Genomic DNA, 23587 nt, shown 5'->3' with positions numbered 1-23587 from the left:
TCCAGTGGACGATGTTAACATGAAAAAGCATAAGCACCACTATTCGATGTAGAGGACAAGGTTATATCTGTTCTTTAGTAAACGTCATGGATGCGTAATTGCAGTACTGTTTTGAGACCATAGTTGGTTTGTAGTTCTCAATACTACACACAACACTACAGTGATGATTTCAATCAAATTTAAAATCTACATGAAATGCAGAGGAGGAATAAACCTACAGAGGTAACACATGCTTCCTCTGGGACACATGAAGCCTGTCAAACATATCTATAGGAACGGTTGCTCATAAAGCACTATCCGCCCTCTTCCGCATACACGAGTTCACAGATGCCCATGATTGTCGCTGTGATTGATAGGGGAGAGAGAGTATGCTATCCCAGAGAGCACCGGCCAATTTTGCTCTCCCGGACTCCCAGCCACAGACAGTGATGGCATCGTAGGGATTCGAAATTGCAATCTCGGGATGATGGTGTCCTGACAGGGCCGCCGGAGCAATGAGGGCGAGCTGGCATTTGACCCGGGACTTTTCAAACAACCGGGGCGGTGACCCAGTACAGACAGGCCTGACTTGGTTGAAAAAAACAATCAAAACTTCCAGTTCAGCACACTTTGATGATCCTCAAACCTTTGGGGAGAATGTTCTGTGGATCGATGAGTCACAAGTGTTTAGAAGACAGGGGTCCCGTTACATCTGGCGTAAACCAAACAAAGATCATCATACCTACGGTCAAGCATGGTGGTGGTAGTGTGATGGTGTGGGGATGCTTTCCTGCTTCAGGTTCTGGGCACCTTGCAATAATTGAGGGGAAACATGAATTCTGCTCTCTATCAGAAAATCCTAAAGGAGAATCTCCAGTCTTCAGTCTGTAAGTTGAAACTCAAGCGCAGCTGGATCATGCAGCAAGACAATGATCCAAAACATAGCAGTGAATCCAAGTCCTTTATCCTAAGCGTTTGGTTGCACTTATTGCTGCTAAAGGTGGCACAACCAGATTTTTTTAAGTTTAAGGGGGCAATTAGTTTTTCACACAGGTCTTGGATAACTGTTTTTTTTTTTTTTTTGCTTCAATAAATAAATAAAACCTGTACTGTGTGTTTACTCAGGCTGCCTTTGTTTTACGTTGTATTTCGTTTGAAGATCTAAAACTGTTTCGCATGACATATACAGAAGAAATCAGGATGGGGCAAAAACTTTTTCACAGCACAGTAACCGAACGGTTCATTCATTTTGATATTCATTAACCTATACCGATCGTCCATTTTTTAGAACCGTAGATACTTCTCATGAATGCTGCGAGGTGGGAAGTTCGGAAGATAGCCGAAAAGAACGTGCTCGGTTTTCGCGGACGCAGCATCAGAAACGACAACATCCGGTCATAATTCAAGACCTCGGAGCTGTGTGCACATTTAGCGCTCTTAAACAGTGGATATCGGAGTGGGCTGTTCTTTTTGGGCGTTCTCACAAATATGGTGAACGTAGCAACAGAGTAAACTAGCAGATGTGCCATTTAATGCTCTGCTTACAGTGAGGAAGAAAGAAGCTCATCTAAATAAAGGTCAGCTGTAGGTAAGGAAACTGTGAGGGAGAAACTTCAGCGCAATACGTGGCCCGAACAGAGACCCCTCCAGCAGTCAAAGTAGATTAGCATCAAACCACACACACAGTCAAGCAGAAACATAACACACTAGCACATTGCCCTCACACACACACACACACACACACACACACACAGAGCTCCAAATGAGATCTCTTACACCAGCCCTCTGCTTGCCATCCATTTTTAATGGGCTGATTAAAAGCATGGCTTCCCCAATGAATCACACCACGCCTGAGAGAGAGACAGAGAGAGAGAGAGAGAGGGAGAGAAAATGAGCAGAGGAGTCAAATGGGTTCACGGCAGAGGAGGAGACAGAGGGAGAGTGGGCAAAAGGAGGGAGGGAGAGAAGGAAGGAGGGAATAGCGAATGCAGCAGTGATGTCTCTTTTGAAGCGTTCACAAGGCCACACAGTGCTAAGGGCATGACTGAGGAGAGTGAAACACACACACACACACACACACACACGAATACAATGCCTAGGCAAGCATACTGCAATCTGAAAACAAGGACCCTCGTTATGAGAAGCAGGACACATCAGACGTGGTTTATTCTCTCAAGGCTGGGAAAGATGATTGGCACTGGCACATATTTAAAGTGCAAAGAGATGTTTACATATAAATATATATATATATTTATTTTTTCTCTTTATTAAAAGCTAAAACCACCCTAAATGAATGACACATCAATATTCGTAATCAATACGTGATTTGCAGTGATGCAAAAGCATTCAAAACTTTTTTCACTCCGCTTAACACTTTCCCACAATGCCACTCGACTACCTGCTGCTAGTGGCCTCAGTGAGATTGATCCTGCCTTTGTGGTACTTTATAAGTGGTCATTTGCAAATTATAGCGTAATAGCGTGGTTTCCCACGTCGGCATGTCCGAAATGTGAAGCGAGGGGGAAAGACAAACGCATGGACACCTCAACAAACGCGACGGTGCGTCTCGATTCGCCTAGTCTCCGTCCTAAACGGTATCCGAGACGAGAATGAATGTGTCCCGGATCGCAATACGATGAAACGAGAATCCCGGCGTTACCCGGATGATCTAGTATTCCGGGTAGATTTTCGAAGCGTGGATCCGTGGACACGTTTTTCGGCTAACATTTCCCACAGCCCCTTGTGTGAAGGAGGAGGAGTCCTGTGACGGTTTGCTTCGCGGAATTCAAGGACGCATTTCAGAGTAGTTGTAAATGTGGGAAAAATAAATCAAGGGAACGGTAAATGAAATGATATAGTATAAATGATATAAGGAATAACGAATGGAGGAAAGCTGAAGCGCAATGAGGAGGTTGTTTACGTCTTAGTACGTCCCAGTACTTGCATACTCTTAATACGCACTCAGAAGTATGCACTTTTTCTTCACAAAAAGAGTGTGGAAGAAGCAGGCGGACTGAGACGCAGGGCTCGTCTTTCGTTTGCTCTGTTCGAACACGTAAAGCTCGTAAAAAGCTACTTGAACCACACTTCACAGTTACGGGCCTGAGTGCTTATCGGTACCGTTCTACTGTAGTGAATTTGAAAAGTTCCTGCAACATTTTGGACTGAACTTGCAGCAGAGCAACAACAGCGGACTCTAATGAGTAGCGTTAGCAAACAAGCGTATATACACATACACACACACACATATATATATATATATATATATATATATATATATATATATATTAACTGATTTAAAGCCAATACTGCTCTTAACTCCACCATGTTGATTTCACGCCACTTCATACACAGCAAAGGAACTAACAGCAAAATCTGTCTTTAAATCACGATCACAGATTTCCCCCCCTCTATTAAAGTCTAATATTACTAACTGACTGTGAAGATTACTAACTGCGCTAGTTATCTTCCCTGGTGCATCAGTGCAGCAGACAATCTCTAAAGTCTCCCACAAAAATACATCATAAGACCAACATATTAGAACCAGAACTGCTAAACACATCCATCGCAAATATTTATACAGAGTGGCGTTTTCCTTTACTACGGTATTAGTGTCACTGAATCTAATCTCAATGTCACACAATGACATTGTGAGTCACCTTGAAACTCTTGTAAACTGTAGTTCACGGTCAGAGAGAGAGAGAGAGAGAGAGAGAGAGAGAGAGAGAGAGAGAGAGAGAGAGAGAGAGAGGGGATTCGTGAGTTAAAGCATTTTTAGACATATACGGTACATCATAAATCATCACAACTGAAGTATGAAGGAAAGGCCGGCTAGTACCGATGTCACTGCAGACACGGGCTTGGAGGATAACGCTGGCAAGCGAAAAGACGCTAATCTAAAAAACATAGAGAACAGGAAAAGATTCAAGAGCTACATGTTACTGAAAAGGTACCATTTTATTTGAGCTAGCTAATTGTGAATATATTTTAGCCAGCTACTTGTTAGCTGGCTAGCTGCCTGACAGAATGTGATCAGACAGCATGGGGTTAGCTATATCTGTTCTGTGCGGCACTTTGTGCGGCTCAACAGCAAAACCCGATAGCCAGGAGCAGCTAGCTATCCACCTAATGTTAGCTAGCTAGCTACAAGACAAACTGGATGAGGCAGATGTGTGTATTATGTAGTGCTTAGCTCATGTTACCTGTAATTCTTTCATTTTTCCATCATAGTCCACCAGAAAGAGGTACAAATATGCAAATCCACAAAAGTATTTGTCGCTAAACATTTTGTCGCTATTTGTGACAAAAGCGGGCTACTTTATTAGCCAGCTAGCTATGAGGGAAGGCAACAAGGTATGGGAGTGTTTCCTGTATCAATCTATATTCATACAACAAAGCTCAGTCTGGGCTTCCTCCAAGCCATAACCTGCTTTCCAAGGTCCAGTCCCACTCTTAGTGTGCACCAGGGGTGAGGGATAAAAGAGAGCCTGCCCATGCCCCGTCTCGCCCGCTCTCATCCTGTGACCTTGTGCCAGGCCTTCCTGTTTAATGGACTAGCGCTCTATACAAGACCCTCAAGGCCCTCTACATAACCTGCAGGCTTCCAGACACACAAACCTACAGAGGACAGAACTACAAAGCAGGAAACGACACGGACGGCGCAGTAATGAGATTGAGGCCGTCTCTACAAAATAAATAAATAAATAAATAAATAAATACAAAAACAAAAACCAGTAACAGGCCTGTAGAGGCATACACACTCAGACTCACAAGTGTTTCAGAAAGAGCGTGGATGTGGAAGTGCACACACAGGTCATATTTGCTGAAATGACGGGTTTGAAAGTAAACGCTTAGCTAAAAAGTCTTGAACATCTTCCTGTTCAACCGGCTAAAACGATGCCTGGCATCTCAAATTAGCTTCTTTAGTTTTGCACTGTAGAACTGAGACTACTGTAGTTATATAGCCACATTCCTGAAATTCCTCAAACTGCGAGAGTCTTCGCACGGTACGGTATGACACTGTGTAGGAGTAATCTGTACAAATGAACACGAGAACATTCCAGAGATATAAAACTCAATGTAATCAGCCATCTTCACCCGCTGAATCAAAAATGGCTTCGGAAATTATTTCTGTTATATTCACCAGGGATTCGGATCAGATGCTGGAGATTAATTTTCTAGCAGCAGTTTAGACATTATAGATGATTAGAGGATAATCACAGGTTTATATTTATGCAAATAATCTCAGAGGGACTTGTAAAGCAGATACACTGCTACGGCTGAGATCTCTGTTATGGGGGACATTCAGATTTGATATTTTATGAAAGGAGACTCCAGGAAGCGTTCTGTAACGGTCGAATCTGAAGCTGTTCCTTTGTGTGACGTAAGAAAACGTGATGTTTCTTAGTATGATGCCGAGAGAGAGTGAGAGAGAGTGAGAGAGAGATATTTTGATGTCCATAACACGTCGAAATGATGCCGAGGGTGCGTGGTTGCTTAGTGGTTAGCAAGTTTGTCTCGCACCTCTGGGGTTGGGGGTTCGAATCCTGATTCGGAGTTTGCACGTTCTCCCTAAGGGGGTTGCTCTGGGTACTCCAGTTTCCTCCCCCAGTCCACAGACATGGCTCATTGGCATTTCTAAATTCTCTGTAGTGTGTGAATGGGTGTGCAGTTGTGCGCTGCGATGGGTTAGCACCCCGTCCCGGGTGTGCTCCGGGTTCCCTGGGATAGCCGCCGGGCTCCCCATGACCCCGTGCAGGATGAGCAGCATGGAAAATAGATGGATGGATGGATGGATGGATGGATGGAATCATTTGGGTTTTTTTTTTTTCCTCATAGCAAACAGACTTTTCCTGATACTTCATTAATCTGTTTGTGTATAAATTGTATTACTGTGCTAAACAATCTCTTTTAAGGCCAGACTTATAATGGCGTGGATTTTATGAAAAATTAGAAATCTCTCCTTTCTTTTTTTTTTTTTTGCCCTAACAATCACTTAAAGTCTCAGCTTATTAGTTATTAATCATATTATTCAGTAAGTCTGATCAATTATTCAGTTGCTACAGCGAAACTAATAGGAAAAGTGTGTAGTTATGAGAGGGAAGAATATGAGTCCGGTGTATTCTGGGAGTTGAAGCGGTAAAGAGGGAAAGGTAGAGTTGTGTCGTTCTACGCCTTTGAAATGTAGTCGAGGCATCGTTTCTTTAGGGTGTGAAGAAATGGATCAGATGTATAGCATTTACAGCAGAAATAATGCCTTTTAGTACGAATCTGACCCGATTTCCTAAGCATTCTCCAGCGTGATTTATTCCTTATATATAACTCCTAAACTCTCCTCATTAGATTCTGTCTCGCAGTGAGGATGACAGTGTGGAAGATTTCTCTCCAGCTACATCAGCCTCTCAAATGAGCCCTTTCAGGTCCACTGAAGCTTCATCAGCCCCTCTTTCAGACTGCCAGTGCTAAGGCTAACCACTAACGCTGCCGCTAACGCTACCGGCTCGGCATATGTTCCATTCATCGCTGCGTCACTCTTCATTTGTAATTATTTCCTCCTTTCTTCCTTTTCCGCTCGCTGCTCGCTCTGTCTATCTCTGCCGGGACGCTGGAGACTGCGGCAGTATGATGACCTGTTCCAGGGTGTTAAATTTCTTGTCACAGTTGAGGAGCGAGCGAGTGCAGATGGCAGCCACTGTCAGACAGACACTGTGATGCATTAAGAGTATATTAATTATCTATATCTTGAGCGCATCTAAGGAGGACCAGACATGCTGAAGAAGCTGTTACACGTTACAGTGAGCGTGTGATACATGAACAGCATTTTAAGGAATCAGACATGGTGGATAATGGAGGAAGCAACTAACATCATGGAGGCCATCATGACACTAATGAAACACTGAAGTCTAAAAATACATCAAATGTGTTTTATCTCGCATAGAAAGGCATAAAGCCAAAGTTATACTGTAAAGTTACTTCAGACAGGCAAACTCCTAAAAGCTGTAAAGAAAGAAATCGTGGCTACTTAGTTGCACCTTACTGCTAAGAAATCGAAGGCATCTTCCTTTTTCTGTCTGTAATATTTCCGGCCCTGAAATAAACACCCCCCACCCCCCTCCCCCGACCAAAACAGAGCTCATCTCTGCCCCAACTATTCAAGCATATGTAGTTTCAACAGAGGGGGAAGGGATCTCGAAGATGAAGTAAACGTCTGTAAACGTTACTTTATTGCAATTGCGTCGCTCTAAAAATTACAGAATGTTTTTTTTTTTTTTTTTTTAAATAAGCGCCATAAAAAAAAAAGAAAGTATAAAAATGATACTGTCATAAGCACAGTAATGGTTAATGTGGTGAAATGTTCTTTGACGAGACATTATTTTACGTTTTTAGAAGGCTTCTCCAGGGACACGGAGGCTTAGTAGTAATGGGCTCGAATCCCGCCTCTGCCCTGTGTGGGTGGAGCTTGCATGTTCTCGCCGTGCTTCGGGGGGGTCCTCCGGGTACTCCGGTTTTCCTCCCCAAGTCCAGAAACATGCGTTGTAGTCCGATTGGCATTTCCAAATTGTCTGTAGTGCGTGATTGTGCTTGCGATGGGTTGGCATCCTGTCCAGGGCGTCCCCCGCCTCGTGCCCCGAGTCCCCTGGGATAGGCTCCAGTCTCCCCTACGACCCTGTGTAGGATAATCGGTATGGAAAATGTATGCAAGGATGGAAGGAGTCTCCATGTCGGCGCTTCGCAGCGGTCAGAGATCTAGGCTTACATTTATTTTTATTATTTTAAATATTCACGTCTCCATAAAGTTCTGCCCTTTTCATACCCTTTTTGTTTCCAGTCAATAAAATAACCGCATTAAATGAAAGTATAAATAACAATATATTCACTTCATAACGACGCGGACTAAAACGAGAGACGAACACGGGTTACAGCTTCCGAATAAAGCCCCGGCTTTCTGCCCGCCAAGAACAAAATCTAAACGAGGAATGAAGAGGTGAGCGCGAGTTCAGCTTGGGATTAAAAGGCTACGAAAGTTTATGTATTGCTTCGAGCTTAAGACAGAAAAGGGGTAGGAACAAAAGAGCCCAACAGATCCCTGTCATACCTTTCATTTTCCTCTTTCTCTCACCAACTCATTCACCTTAGAGCGCCTTAGAGCACCAAAGGCTTAATCTTACTCCGGCTGCATAAAGAAGAGCATGCGATGGTCTCACAGTGAGGTGCGTGGGAGTCAGGCAGCATGGTGAAGTCACTCGGTATGAGCGCTAAATTCTAGGGGAAGGGAAAAAAAAAAAAAATCAATAAGAGCGAGGGCACCAGGTTACACAGCGCTAATGACCACAGTGAAGACTGCATCAAAGGCCTGAAGGTATGCAGAGATAGAATCGAATCATTGTACGATCTCATACCAGGGCTGTCCTTAAAGCTATAAAGATCTATACGGCATTGTTTTCACAGCTACGTTATTTAACAAGCACGTGTAAAGAAATATATTTCAAAACCTCACACTAGTTTTCATGAATAGTATGCTAAGAGGCTTTTTCCAACCAGCACACACACATACATCCACACGCACACACACACACACACACATGCACGTGCGCACACCTCCATACTGCAGAAGACACCTGCTCGCAGTCTGAAGCTGGGCTCGAGGCCTGCTGCTCCTCTTCCTGAACAAGCAGGCTTTTAATTTAGCTGCTGCAGGCCCACACTACGCACGCTCGGCAGGAGCCAGAGTCAGAGCTGCCAGAGCTCCCCACACCAACCTGTCTGAGAGTGGAGACGAGTCATACAGAACCTGGGTCACCTGCGAACCCTCTGGCACCATTTCCATGCACAGACCTCTGCACAGGATCAGTTACACAAAGATGCACCTGCAGTTCACAAGTTCATTAGGGCTGTCAAGGTACTTTAAAATAAATCCATTTAACTGTTAACCAGAGTGCATTCCCAGCTCGTGCACGGCGTTCCCGGGATAGCGCTCCGGATACACCGTCGGATGAACAGGATGAAGCGGCTACCAAAGAGAAATGAATGAATGAATGAATAAACATGTCAATATTTAAATGTAATGGATAATTAATGATTGGATAATTGGGATAAATAATTAACTGGATAAATGTAATGGATAATTTAGCAGTGACATGAACGGAAGTGAAAACTATCTTACACATAGAACACAATAAAAAAAAAAAACTTCTTTTTTTTTTTTTTTTTAAAAAAGGCAAAATTTTGTCATAATCATGAATTTATATTTATAAAAGACGTAATTATTTATTTTAATACTTGACTTGACTACTACTGCTAGAACTACTACTTTGTGAAATGCCAAATGACTTTCTACAGTATTACGCTATATATAAGCTCACTGCATAGAGTATATAACATAATGGTGACGCAATACTTCCATAGTGCGCTTTAAGGAGAAAATGCAGTGTAAAAAAATATGTTGGTTAATATTCAGTCACAGAAAGTTCAGGACAAATAAGTGCTTTTTGGAAACAAATAACTGCTTACATGTAATATCACTTTCAGGGCGCGCCGTTTATTTATATTTCATACCCAAATGTTTGAAAATGAATAAATAATTACTTTATGTTATTAGTTTAATTACTAAATAATCGGATATAACTGATATATATATATATATATATATATATATATATATATATATATATATATATATATATATATATATATACACACATACACACATAGACGCAAGGTTAAATATAAAGTAAGTATAGTATGTATGCCTGAAAATATTTATTCTCAATTTAAAAAATGTACTTATTTATTCTCCATTCCAAAAAAAAGTTTGTATTTTCAAACAGTGTAAGAGTTATTGGATTTATATATATATATATATATATATATATATATATATATATATATATATATATATATATATATACATACACACACATACATATACATATATATATATATATATATATATATATATATATATATATATATATATATACACACACAGACATATACATATATATATATATATATATATATATATATATATATATATATATACACATATACATATATATGTGTGTGTGTGTGTGTGTACATATATATATATATATATATATATATATATATACACACACACACACACACACACACACACACACACACACACACACATCACTGTTGACTTCTTGATTCTGATCATTCAAGGTGTTTCTCTAAAACAGCAGCTCTGACAATAGCGTTGCTTGTATTAATGTTTGTTTTAATGCTCACTTTAATACATGATCGTTTCTATAGTAAACATACCCATGGACTCGAATGCTGAAACTCTACATCAATGATAATTGGTTGATACGGTGTGTAACTGTTGATCTGGTGAAATTTTTTGTGTACGGAGATGCTTATTTAGCGTTTTTGGACGGAGTCCCCAGTGTCAGTGCTTTGGAACAGTCAGAGGCTCCCAGTTTCCTCCACAACGGCACAAGCTATTCTTTCTCTTATTTACTCCGAGAGAGAGAAACAAGAGAGGTTTGTGAAGGAACGACTGTTTACAGCTGTTTTAACGCGACTTGTTTCGCAGACGTTCCACATCATGCTTCACGGACGTAACTATAAATTAATAAAAAGGTTCGACATGGCGTTCCTTGATTTAAAAGAGAAAAAGAAAAGTTGTAATAGTTGGCAGATTGCTGTGGAGGAATAAAACACTTCAGGAAGTGCTTTTATTGGAAAATAATCCATTTCGGGATGATAAACGTAGATCCGAGTGAGTCGGGTATGAGTCACTTGAGTTCTCATTTAAAAGTGATAATAATACAATCATATAGCATTGGACAGCATTGTTACATAACTATGGTATTGCTATATAATTATACTACAGTTACATATTGCTTCTTTGAGCTCTAAAATGCCGTAGTAAACACACTGAAACACATACACTACACAACCAGACACAGATAGACTAGGTCCCTGTTTTTGAAGTTTACCGGTATATGATATTCATTTTCCCTCTAAAGGGAGCTGAAGCTGGTAGTCTGGGCAGTCAGGAGGGACGGCTATAACCAATCCAAGAGCCATCAGTTCTCATCGGGCCTGGCCAGACCTCTACATTACTGCTGCCCTTGCGCTTATAGCTCTCTCATTGCACCTGTCACCAGTCCCTGACAGCACATTACCGGCCCTGTGGCCTAGCAGCCGGGGTCCAAGCGTCGCCCCCCCTCAACACAAGCCTTGTATAGTACCACCTCACAGCCTCCATGATAATGTTACAGAGGATTTCGAGAGCGCCCACATTACACGTGTGTCCAAAGACACACACACACAGTGTTTGAGATCTGCTCAGGGATGATATGGACTTCTCACTGGTAATGCTTGCGAGTTATTTAGGTGGAGTTAAGGAGGCTTTGTGTCACATTAAGATCATAATCTTATCCATCATCTTGAAGGAGAATCTCCTACACACCATCAGTACTTCACACACACACACACACACACACACACACAAGCATGACTGGGGATAACCAATGAATTGGTTTTGCTGCGTGTCTGCTTCGCCTCATCAATGTAATTGCTGCATGTCTGTCAAAGACAGTGAGTGTGAAAAAGTGTCTTCCTCAGCTGCCGCCGCCGCTTGTTTTGTTCACGCGCGCTCTTGTAAAGCGCCAGAAAATAAGTGGCATTCGGTGAATGGCGCTATTCTTCTCCTGACAGCTTCATATCTATCAGGTGACGGAGGGCCCCAATAGCCTACGCCACTCTCGCAAACATCTCTGACAGTGTGTTAAACTCCAGCCTCCGCCTTTCACTCACACGCGCAAAACCCTTCTTCTTCTTCAAAAAAAAAAAAAACACACCACACTTGCATACACTCTTCCCTTATTGCCACAGACACTCTGAAATGATGAGCTCTCTCCTTCCTCCAGCAGTTTGGAGTTTGTTTTTCTTTATGTTTTTTTTTTTTTCTTCTCGGGCACTGAGAGTTCTACGTTCTGCGGTCCTCGGTGAATAACTGCCCCCTTTAACCTCCCCCGTCAGTGTTGCTTCATGTTGCTTCATTAATTGAGCTCATCAGACGCCTCTTTGATGCCCCCCACTACCCCCTCCGACACATACCCGACCACCAATCGCACAGACAAATAGGGCAGTTGCCATGGAAACAGTCCAGACAGACCAAAGCTCCTCTTGAAACATATTTGTGTTGAAAAAAAAAAAGAAAAAAAAAAAAAAAAAAAAAAGGGAGAATCCCCTTCTCTAAAGGAGCTCTGGATCAATTCACTGATTATAAAGAGAAGAGAGAGGAAAGAGAGAGAAAGCGAGTGAGAGACTAAACCTGGCTAGCGGGGAAAGGAATCTGTAAGCTAATTATTCCAGCTCCATCTTTATTAAGATGGAAAGAAATGTAGCATCATTGGGTGCTGCAGCTTAATCACTTTACACATTCTTCTACTTCTCAGCAGTACTAATGGTCAGAGAGTAGTTTAGATTTATTTACATCGTGATGTAAGGCACTACGGAAGTGAAGCTTTGTAAAAAAAAAAAAAAGTAGTATTAATTAACAAGTGCAGAAAAGTTAGTAGAGGGAAGGAGTTACACCATGACTAAACATCATCTTAAGCACTGATGTCTTCTGTAAAGATCCCAGCAGTGAGCTGCCTTGTGAGTAATCACCGCACTGCATTCTTATCCCCGAATAAAAGCCGTGATGCTTAGTCATGAATACGACAGTGACTTTTTTTTTTCGTGTGATTTCTCAATGTTTACGGACATGGTTTGCATTAATTATTATTATTATTATTATTTTAAAGCAGCGGTTCATATAGAAGAAAATATCCAAATTGACAACGATTTTCTCGGCTTTTGTTTTGTATTGAGTGCTGAAATATACAAGTCTCTTTAAGTGAACAGGCTTGGTAATGTAATATACTTTTAAGGGTCAATTTTTTATTTTGTTATCCCTGTGGGAGGAAAAAAAAACAAGTCACTGTACTGGACACACTGAATATTAAACTGTAAAATATATGGTGCTGATAATTCATATAGCAATTAAATCAATAATTATAAATAGAAATGATCGATCATCTTGTCTAGATTTTTTTGTCCGAATGCATCACCGTAGTGTTGTGATGAAAATAAATAAACACGGTATTTAGTTGTAACAGCAATTACGTTACAAACTTAATGTAATATTCGACATTATATGATGCGATATGTGACGGTAAAAAGTCATATTTACAAACTGACAAAAAAAAAACAAATGTGCATTTTAAATGATTCTGTAAAGCTTAATACAGGCTCTTAGAAGTTCTGATAAGTTCCCCCTGAAGTGAAGCCTGGATTAAATTCCTCTTCTCATGAGCATTCGGGAACTATTTCCTCTACACCGGCCTGTGAGTTCATCAGCGGGGAAATCTCGCGTCCTTCGCTGGTCTGTTTTAAAGGGCAAACTTTAATATGCTGTAATTAATGCTGACAAGATATATGAAATCTATGGATTAAACATTTCATGAAACCATTCTGACGCTTTTTTTTTTTGAAGTTCAAACAAAAGGGTATGGCAAGGATCATCAGCTAAGAGCCATCTCGAGCGATCTCGAGATACTGTCGACTTTATTAACAACGGATCGGAAGTTCGAGAAATAAACAAAAGCAAAGAATTACGACGCCGTGCGTTCGGCGCACAGATGAATAATTTAGACTTCGACGAAACAAGACCATCAATAATCATGACCCGCTGTCCAAGCGTGGTCGCAAAGCCACGAGCTCTCGGCTCCCAGACGTTATATCTCATTAGGCCGGCAATGTTAGCTGTAGGATTGCTCCACGTTATTTTTACCCGTGGATTAACATATTCCCCCACAGTGTGCGTAGCTGAGACGAACCCTTGGCCTCCCAGAGCGCCTGCCTGACCACTGCACCCTCTGCAGCTGCCCAAGTCCATGCATCTCAAAGGCTAATTCCCTCCATATTTAAATAACATATTAAAGTTTCATTGCTAGCACCTGGGCGAAGCTGCTGGAAGGGGGGAGGCCGGTTGTGCTTATGGGACAGGGAGGGAGGATGCACGCAAGCACACACACACACAAACACAAAGCACTAGCCAAGCAAGCAGCTGGACCCAAAGATTAAAAGTTCTGAGCGTCAGTATTACAAAATCATATTGTACGCAAGTGCGGTCCTAAAATCATAGCTGTGTCCGCATGGACCATCACTCGGATCCGGATCTTTTCAATCCAGTCTTAGATCAATCTTAGACGAAATCACAGGTAAGTCCGTGATTTATTGACAGCCTGGATGAACTAAGCACGCCAAAAACATTGCTGAATTATGAATATCAGAGAACTATTTTTTAAAGCTCACGACAAGCTAAAAGAACAAAAAACAAAACGTTCAGGCATGAAAAATGAAACATACAAGATAAATCAAATGAACGGAGCTCTGATATTAAAATAATAACATCTACCTCTGGAATAAATGGTTTTTATTTCCAAAATCAATACGGCGCACTCAATAATTCAAGTACATTATTATAAAATAATAACCCCGCAAAACCTGTACACGGCACAGAACATTATCAGGACCACAAGAGAGGACGACATGCTATAGATTTCATAATTTCATATCAAATGTCACATATTCCCACAGGAAGTAATACGGTTACATCTCTAATGAGATTTTTTTCTCTCTCTCTTTTTTTTTTTCTTTTTTTTCTAAACACAAAAATCATACGCATTCGATAATGCGATGGAACATCATTTACACCGGACCACTGGAGTGTTTTTGCGAGGCCCTATTAAGGAGCGTGCGAAAAAATAACCTTTTCCGAGGTTTAAATGTACAAATGCAGCCACGAAGGTTAATCCAACACTTAATTACCTTGACTTGCAGGGAAACCTTTTGTAAAGGTGTTTTCTTCCTCGGAGCAGCATATACCACAAATCCTCAAGGAATGACAATAAAAAAATTTTTTTTTAAAAAAGCATGAATAAGCACAAGTAAACAGACCGGACTACATTAATGATGGTGCTGCATATCTGAGCTGTAATGCATCTTAAGCCGTGAAAAAGAGCACTGAATACGGCTACAGTCTCAATAAACATAAAATGATCCAATTGTGAAGTTCTTGTACATTGTGCCTCTTTCAAATGGGTGTTTTTTTTTTTAAACAGTTCTCCAATTCCAATTGCATAGACTTTGACTTGTGCGGGAAAAAAAATATATATATACACTGTATCTCCCATACATTTATATGCACTTAAGAAATACGATAATTAGAAAACTCTTGCTAGGATTTTCTTTCTAAATACATGACGTGTATCGCTCTACGACCGGTTATCCGACGAACCCTACGAAGACGAAGGACTTGGTGATATGGTGAAAGGGTCCCCCTACGAACCAATTCTTTTCAAATGTGATTATAAAATTGCGGCTGTTGAAAAATACGTCTTCGATAATCTTTCCACTTTACCATCCATTTTCCAAGCCTGGACAATGATGATTAGGTTTTTTTTCATGACTATTCCAGGATTTCCAGAACGGTAGGAACCATCAGATTACTTCATTTCAGGCTGAAATCAGATAATGATCGACTTATTACACTCCAAGGAATGGACGGTAGGAATACACATTTCTAGACTACAATTCACATGTTTAGACGGGTTTTTGTTTTATTCTTGGTTTATTTTCCCTATTAACTCTCACCCGTATACAGTATTCCTCAACATACAGTACCGAATATACAAACATATACAGCATACGCAGGCATATAAGCGACACGTGGCATTTCAAACGTGGTCAGCGCCATTGTTCCAGGTCATCCAGCTGTGTACGCATTTTCGAATTCCTCATCTGCCTGCTCTGTGCTTCCATTCAGCAAGAGAAGACAGTATCTGTGCACACGATCAGGGCAAAAGCAAGGTCAGCTGACCTCAAGCCTCCTGCCATGCCCTCTATTCTCGATACATCCCTGGACGGTTTATTCCTTTGTGGGGTTCAAACCGTACACTGACACCAAGCGGTGAGTCGTCATCATTTCCCACACTGCTAATTTGTGTTCGTAACGATTACTAAATGACATTACCGACTAAACCATCCTGCAAGATTTAGTCAAGAAATGGCCAGAACATCCTGTGCTCTCAGTCAGACGATCAGCGAATAAAAAGACATCACATCGGCACATCAAAGCTCGACTACAGCCATCCATCCAGTATAATGTAGCTGCTTTTTATCCCTATAGCAGTGTGATAAAGAGGTGAGGCAAGGCTTACAAAAGAGGCGATGTTGTAAGAGACATTACGCCGATGTTTCGCTTTGTTTTCTTGTCATCTCTACAAATAAGCCGTATAAATACGGTATTTTGGGGGGCTTTGCTCTAAAGACTTTGTAGCATCCTTTTTCTATCCCCATCTGTAGCTGTTCTCCCCCCACCCGTTTGCTCGGACATGTCTGCTTAGATCTGGGATTTTTTTTACGCCGTGCTCTGTGTAGCGGTGCTACAAATGCGGCGATGGCTGTAAACTTTTCCCCCCGCAGGAGCAAGCGTTGTTGGGATAGCACCACTCTAGGGAATCCCCGACTCGGCAAAGATCTGAGGACATGTCTGCCTCGCTCTCCTTCAACTGCAAACAAAGCCTCCTCGCAGCCCATTTCACTTAGTGCGGAAAGCAGGAGTGTGTGTTTGTGTGCGTGATGCACGCAGGCTGTGCCAGGAAGAGACGGTGTCTGTTCTCAAGCCGCAATTAGCATTATTTTTGGTCAGGCAAGTCCTGAGACACCTCGAGCGCCCTCTGCGTCCCTTCGGGGGCCGAGTCCCTTTGGCTGGACCTCTAGCTAAAGGCTTTTTTTTTGTTTGTTTTTTTTTTGAGGTACGGGATCATATGAGAGACCTCCCCCTGTCATATCCTCTCGCTTCATCTTATACATAAAATATAAAACAACAGAGGGACAATCCTACGACCTTTGCTGCCCTTTACTCCTCACAGACACAAACGCAAACACACACACACACACACACTCCGAGAGCCTCAGCCTCAGTTCACATCCCCCCACTGCATACGTGCCTTGATTTATTTCAGCCAGCCTTTCACCGTACGGTGATGTATTTGCGACATCTGGCGGCGCTCGCTATATTCTTAGCTATAGAAAAGTAAGAGGAAGGCACAGTGCAGAGTGCAAGAGAGCCAGCTCGAGTCGATGGACACGGCAACGAAGCGGCCGGCGCTGTCAACTAAAGTTGTGTGTCTTAAGCCGCAAGTGCTCCAAATTCTATCCCAAAAGGCCTGCGTACCCCCTAGTGGGTGGACAAAGGCAACCGCACTTGTAGAAAATGGAAGAGAGGGGGCGACGAAACAGCCATGAATCCATAGGGTCTGGAGGTCATCCTGCTTGAGATGTGGTGACATCATAACAATGGGACACTTCTACAGCCTTAGAAATTCAAGCCAATCCATTCTGCGTGGGGGGTAAAGAGAAGCATGCCTTCCAGTTCCCACACATTCAGCAGCGGAAAACGAGAGACAGAGCAATGAAATCAGGAAAGAGAGAGAGAGAGAAAGAGAGCAGGATTGTGAGGGGGGCAGAGACACACTCAGAGTGGGAGATAAAGCAAGAGAGAGAAGAGAGGGAGGGTGGAGAGATGGCTAAAGAAGGACAGTAGTAAGTAAATGAAGAGGCCTCACTCCAGCCTTATTCTGCTTTTTTTTTTCTCCACAGCATCTATAGAAGGAGATGGCTTAATTCACCCTCATTATCTAGCTTGAGAGCTTCTCTCTCTCTCTCGCTCTTTCGCTGTCTCCCTGCACATCATATGGGAGGTAGAGATACAGTATAATTGAACTGCTGGCTTGAGTTGGATGAATCACCAAATGCAAGACAATAACATTTCTACATAAAGAAAAGCACACTTTTACTCGACGGTGACAGGGAGAGTATTTAGCACACAATTACTGAAATGGGACCAGATAACGAAAAAATATTAGCACCGAAGCGCTACATAAAAACCCTGACAAATCATATCCATAGCCAAATATAGCCAGAGCATTTTAACGACCTAAACACCACCTGAACTCTGTAATCTTTGGTGGAGCAATATGCAAGCGCGTTACATAAGCACTAGAGCTGTAATGAGACAGTATATTCATACTGCGAGTGTTAATTAGTCTGGCTAGGACAGGGAATCCTCTGCTTTCAATCACTGTGCTTTTCTAATCTTGCCCTTACAAGATTCAATTTCACATCGCATCGTTTGGTTGTCGGCCATTTGAACGTCCTCGTCCACGACGACGGCGTTTGATCGCTCCTATCACTGATATCTGATGCCACTGAAAACACTCTCAACTAAGCTGATCTGTTTTAAACAAGCATGTCACATGACTATCCCCTGAAGCTGGCTGCTTTGGAAAACCTGGCAAGGTTTGTGTGTGTGTGTGTGTGTGTAGAACAATATATAAGGACAGTATCACAGATGGCAAAACCCCTTAGTATCCCGTCAGTAATTATGCTGACTTATCAAAGTCAAATATCAGTACCGAACCACATACTTTTACATTCCTCATTTGACTTACTTGACCACAAGCATTATTTATACCGCATAACCCTTCTTTCAGTTTCCATCCACCAAATCATGCGAGATGAGTGAGTGCATTGCGCTTTGAGCAGACCTTGACTTTTGTCTATGAGGGTCAAGAATGAGTAAGCAAACACGATATTCAATCATAAAAAAAAAGCTTAGTGTAAAAATAACACATCTATCTTAGTCAGGTAGAGCAGTAATAAAGTAGAGCTGAAGGAGGTCTCCGATATTGGCCGTGCCCTCTCCTGGTTCCTGCAGTGCGTGGTGTGGAGGTCGATTTCCACTTCTGGGTCCGGTTATCCGAGGAGTGCAGTGCTTTCTGGATAAGCAGGAAGGAAAACAGCAGGCGTTCTGACCTCTCCCGGACCAGGAAGGGACAATCGGCTGGCCCGGCGCCAGCAGGTGGTAGGTCTTTCCAAGAAAACAGAGCAAAGGAAAAAGCAGATGAAGGATGAAGAGTCTTAAATCAAGCTACACAAGCAGAATGGCTGAAATTGAATGCTGGTCTGGAGAAGACAGAACACTCCGGATTTGCCAAGACTGAAGTGGACAGGTTGGGCTGAGTGACTGATTGCCTGGAATGGCTTGAGGTCAGTGTTGTGCCCGCAATGGGGAAGCAGCGATGCCCCCTGGCCCAGTGCACCACGGCCCCACTATCTGATTAGATCTGCTCCCTCTGGCAAGAGCACCCAAGTTCAAGAGGAGCAAGAGATGGATGAGATGATTGGAGAGGGAGATAAAGAAGGAGCGATAGAAAGCCTGACAAGGAGCATCGTTCATCCCGAATGGCGTTTCATAACATTGCCACAGCGTAGCGCACAAATTGTGTAGTCAGACAGCCACAATGCAGGGTACCAGCCGATGCCGACGCACACCGTCTATAGCAGAAAAAGGAAATGACTTCTCGTAATAGAATAAGTACATCTGAGAAATTCGCTCCCAGCTAAGCTGGTCATGGATTCAAAGGCACGATCAGGATCACTAAATGTCTTAGCACTGCAAATTCAATCCAGCAGCCTGCGCTTAACAGTCATGACAAAGCAGAGATATAGAGAAAATAAAGATGTTTGGAGGGGGTGGGGGGTAGGAAGGAGAAAGAATCAATTCCAGAGACTTCAATCCACCTCTGAAGAGGAATTCAACACGCAGCTTCAGTGCTTTTAGTCCTCGTCTTTTCTTTGTGTTACGTCAAAAACAACTTGAGCTAACAGAGCAAACTTGTCACATGAAGGCAATCTTTAGAAATGCGCAGAGACTGCTTTACAGTTATTTTCCATCTTAACAGTGCAATTTATATGTTAAAAGTGCATTCTTTAAATACATTTTTTTTTTTTTTTTAGAAAAGTTACAAAAGTCATGTATTAATCTACGGGCAACGCTACTATGGTTCAAGTGAGATCTGGAGTTCCACAAATGTGCTCAGGTGTAAACAGATCTATTTTACTGTCACACACACCACTCTGTGATGGACCACAAAGCAAAGCAGGCAAAGAGCATATGTGGCAGCAGACCTTCTCTTCACCAACCATGAGTGAGCAACCTTCATCATCTTTCCCCGTCCTTCCAGGCCAGGCCTGATATGCTCACAGCACCTGCATGCCAATGAAGGCCCAAGAAGCCCAGGTTTCAAGAGGCTGGATGACCATCTGCCCATGGGCCAGAGTGTTACGCTGCTCCAGACTCCAAATGCCCTGGGGGATGTGCTCAATTTGTTTAGAAGGACAACTCACCTTCCCATTCAGTGTTTTCGGCGAATATGACAGTAAGGTTGACGCAAAGAAGCAGCGTCTTGCTTCGCGGAGAAACGTATTACAAGTCATAAAAATTCGCTCCAGCTACATTCATTACTCTGTAATTATTCATGCATTGCTAAGATTGGAAGGCGGATTTCTTAGTAAAACCGATGACCATAACCGAAGGATACGTGTCCTTGTGGTGGTACTGAAAAAGGCAGCTAGTGCGAATAGATCACGGATCACAAATGTCTCATACATTTGAAAGCGGAAAATGCGTAGTCGTAAGGCCAACTCTGCTTCCTTTGCATGGTATAAATATTTACCATAATGCTTAGATAGGTATGGTCTTGGTAAACACTACATACCGATGAAAGAATGCATGGAAGTAGCGACTAGTGACTGTTATTTCTACGGGATGAATTCGATGTCATCACTGACACACTTCAAATCTCAATCACAGAATGTCAACCAACACTCCAAACACTCTGCCTGCATCTTCAGATCAACCCAGACCCTTTTCAGTACAGTCTAATGCTAGTGCACTGTGGATCTCCGTCGTCTTGTCAAGGCGTGCTCACCGGAGCCCAGATGAACACTGACAGGCAGGGATCCTTCTAATTATCTGCTCCTGGCCCTGGATGCAAATGGCTAGGTGCTGACGGCGCTGCTCTATGACTGGCAGCGCACTGACACTGGGGGACCCACTGCCTGTCAGTGGCCTCACTCTATCCGGGGACACCACGGTGGCTTTGTCAATCACTGGCCAGACAGATTACGGCACTGATAGAGCTCATTTCGACAGCTGTGAATTAGGATGGTAGATTATGGCGTATTATAGTCAATTGTTGTATAAAAAATGTTTGAAAACCCAATGGATCTGGTCTTAGACTGAAGAGAAGAACTCTTCTGTTAGGAAGTCATTTTATCAACACTAAATCCCATTGCAGAAAGTGAACTGTTGTCTGAATTGAAGTGTGACTCTGGTATGTCAGAAAGCTCTTAATAGTTCACAGACAGAGTGGAGAAGGAAAGAAAAAAAAAAAAACGCAGAAAGAACAGAAGCTGCTAATGTATGAAATCCGGAGGTTTTTTTTTTTTTGGCGTATCAGGCAAAAAGCAGAGCAGACAGGAAGATGGCGGCCGTGCTGCTTGACAGTTGACTCTGTTCGATGTGACTTTCACAGTCTGCTGGCAGTTTGTGTGGAAGCCATCACATCTGTGACTCAGAGTTTGATTAATGAGCCTTTCAGCCAGCCTCCGCTGTGTGAGGTGGGGCCGCGGCCTTCTCCTAGGCTTCACTGATTCACCACCCTCACGCACACGCACACACACACACACACACACAGAAACCACCCTCTAATTCCCAGCCCAAACAAATTCAGGATTAGAAAAGTGTCTGAGAAATACAAAAAAAACTTTGCCACAAGTAAACCGATCAGCATAAACATAAAGGAAGCTAGGAATGGGGGGAAAAAAAAGATGCATCTTCTCACAGTGTGTTTTTTCAATATGACAACCTTAGAACCTCTCAGCTGCAGAGAAAGGCCGAGGTGATGCTTTGACAAGTGAAGCATTTGTTTTTCCCCTAACACAGGATTTGCAAGCCTTTTCAACTTTGACAGCTCGGCTCACCCCTCTCCGCCACGAAAAACGCTCCGAATCTATACAAACACCACAAACACGCAACAACCTCTTTAAAAGCGAGAAGGTGCTGCAATAACAATTATCCTCCGTATACCCACCAGGACTCCACCTCTAAACGAGCTGAACAGCGTCTGTGGACAAAGCCCCACCATTTTGACACATTTGTTTTTATTTCGTTCCCTGGGAAAGAAAGCTTACCATATGGCCATCATTTGGAACAGATGGCATTTGCCCAATGGTGAAGCACACTGCCTATCACTGCAATTTAGAGCACTCCATTTCAGATCTGAAACTGCCATTTTGCTCAACAATTATTTGCCTGGGCAGCGACTACAGCTTGTAGAGTCAGAGCAGTGCGAGTGGTAAAGATCGACCCAGGCTGTTGACCTGAGAGGTGCGAACTCGAGGCTGTTTGATGCAACGTACTATTTCAGTGAGAATAAGAGCACGACAAAACAACTAAAAGGACAGTTCATGTAACAATGTAGTGTTAAAGAAAGTGCTCTTAGGCACTTGGTGAGAAAAGAACTTGGCAGCAAACGTTGCCAAGTGACATGAAATACGTTCGAGTTTTTTTTTAGTAGTTACAGCAAATTGCGGGTCCGCCATCAACCCGATCAAAATGAAATAATTCATACTCCATCTCATCTCCATCTCGTCTCACTCGCACACTCCATCATTAAGACAGGTAAATGTCAAATTAAAGCAGGCTGCAACAAAATGCCACCGCATGTGAAGGAAAAAACGACAGTAGGAAGCATGTAGTTATAAAATTCTGAAAAACATGAGAGGAAAATATCTATGTTAAGATATTTAATTATCACTGTAACTGCAAAATCAATATATTCATTCATCCATCCATCTTCTGGTCGGGGGTGCCGTGAATACGGAGCTTACCCCAGGAACATAGGGCGCATACTCATTCACACCTGGGGCAATTCCAAGTACCGATCCACCTACTGGCATGTTTTTGTTTGTTTGTTTGTTTGTTTGTTTGTTTGGGGGGGTGAGACCGGAGAACCCAGAGGAAACCCACGCAGACAATGAGAGAATTCTGCAACTCCATAAAATTACTAACCCAGGCTCAATTTCGAACCGGGTATACTGAACTCTTTTAGAATTGTATTTACTTGAGTTTTTACATCGACGAGTGCAAAATTTACTGCCATTAATCGCCGGCTGTTTTTTTCTTAAGCAGAAAGGACACCATAAAGAGCACTGTAAAATGTCATCACTAGTAATATGTCAAAAATGAAGGAATGCGACCAAGAATGCCCTTCTGCATAGAAGAAGTGGTGATACACTGGTTAATGGTTTTGCCCCATCATTGGGAATTCACAAGCTCAAATCCCATAGTAGCTATCCATGGCGTAGTGGCTTGGCGGTTAATGCTCTGGGTTACTGATCGGAAGGTCGGGGGTTCAAGCCTCAGCACTGCCAGGCTGCCACTGTTGGACCTTTGAGCACCTTCTCTGCTCCAGGGGGCGCTGTATCATGGCTGACTCTGCACTCTGACCGCTAACAGTTGGGATATGTGGGAAAATAATTTCACTGTGCTGTTATGTATATGTGACTAATAAAGACTCATCATTATAATTGACCCTACTCTCTGGGTGTTGAAGATGGACTTCCTGTCTCGGCTGTTGATTGGAGTAACAGCAGCCAATCACAAGCATCTCTT

General features: G+C 42.5%; 1 protein-coding gene across 6 annotated transcripts in view; it reads right to left on the bottom strand.

Moving 5' to 3' along the window:
• Positions 1-23587, bottom strand: part of kiaa0825 (KIAA0825 ortholog) — a 137684-nt gene that overhangs the window by 39817 nt on the left and 74280 nt on the right. The window contains exons 20-21 of one of the 6 annotated variants that reach the window (XR_006980854.2): positions 8578-8742; positions 8075-8241 (exon numbers count right to left, since the gene is read on the bottom strand). The exons of 4 other annotated variants lie outside the window; for them this stretch is intronic. The gene's annotated coding sequence lies outside the window, so the exon portion shown is untranslated. The remainder of the gene's footprint in view (positions 1-8074; positions 8242-8577; positions 8743-23587) is intronic. One more of the 6 variants, XR_006980855.2, reaches the window with a different exon arrangement.

The sequence above is a fragment of the Ictalurus punctatus genome, chromosome 22 (genome assembly GCF_001660625.3).
Source record: "Ictalurus punctatus breed USDA103 chromosome 22, Coco_2.0, whole genome shotgun sequence".
In the NCBI taxonomy this organism is placed as follows: domain Eukaryota; kingdom Metazoa; phylum Chordata; class Actinopteri; order Siluriformes; family Ictaluridae; genus Ictalurus; species Ictalurus punctatus.
The sequence above is the reverse complement of the archived record's forward strand: the minus strand, read 5'-3'. Positions and strand labels throughout refer to the sequence as shown.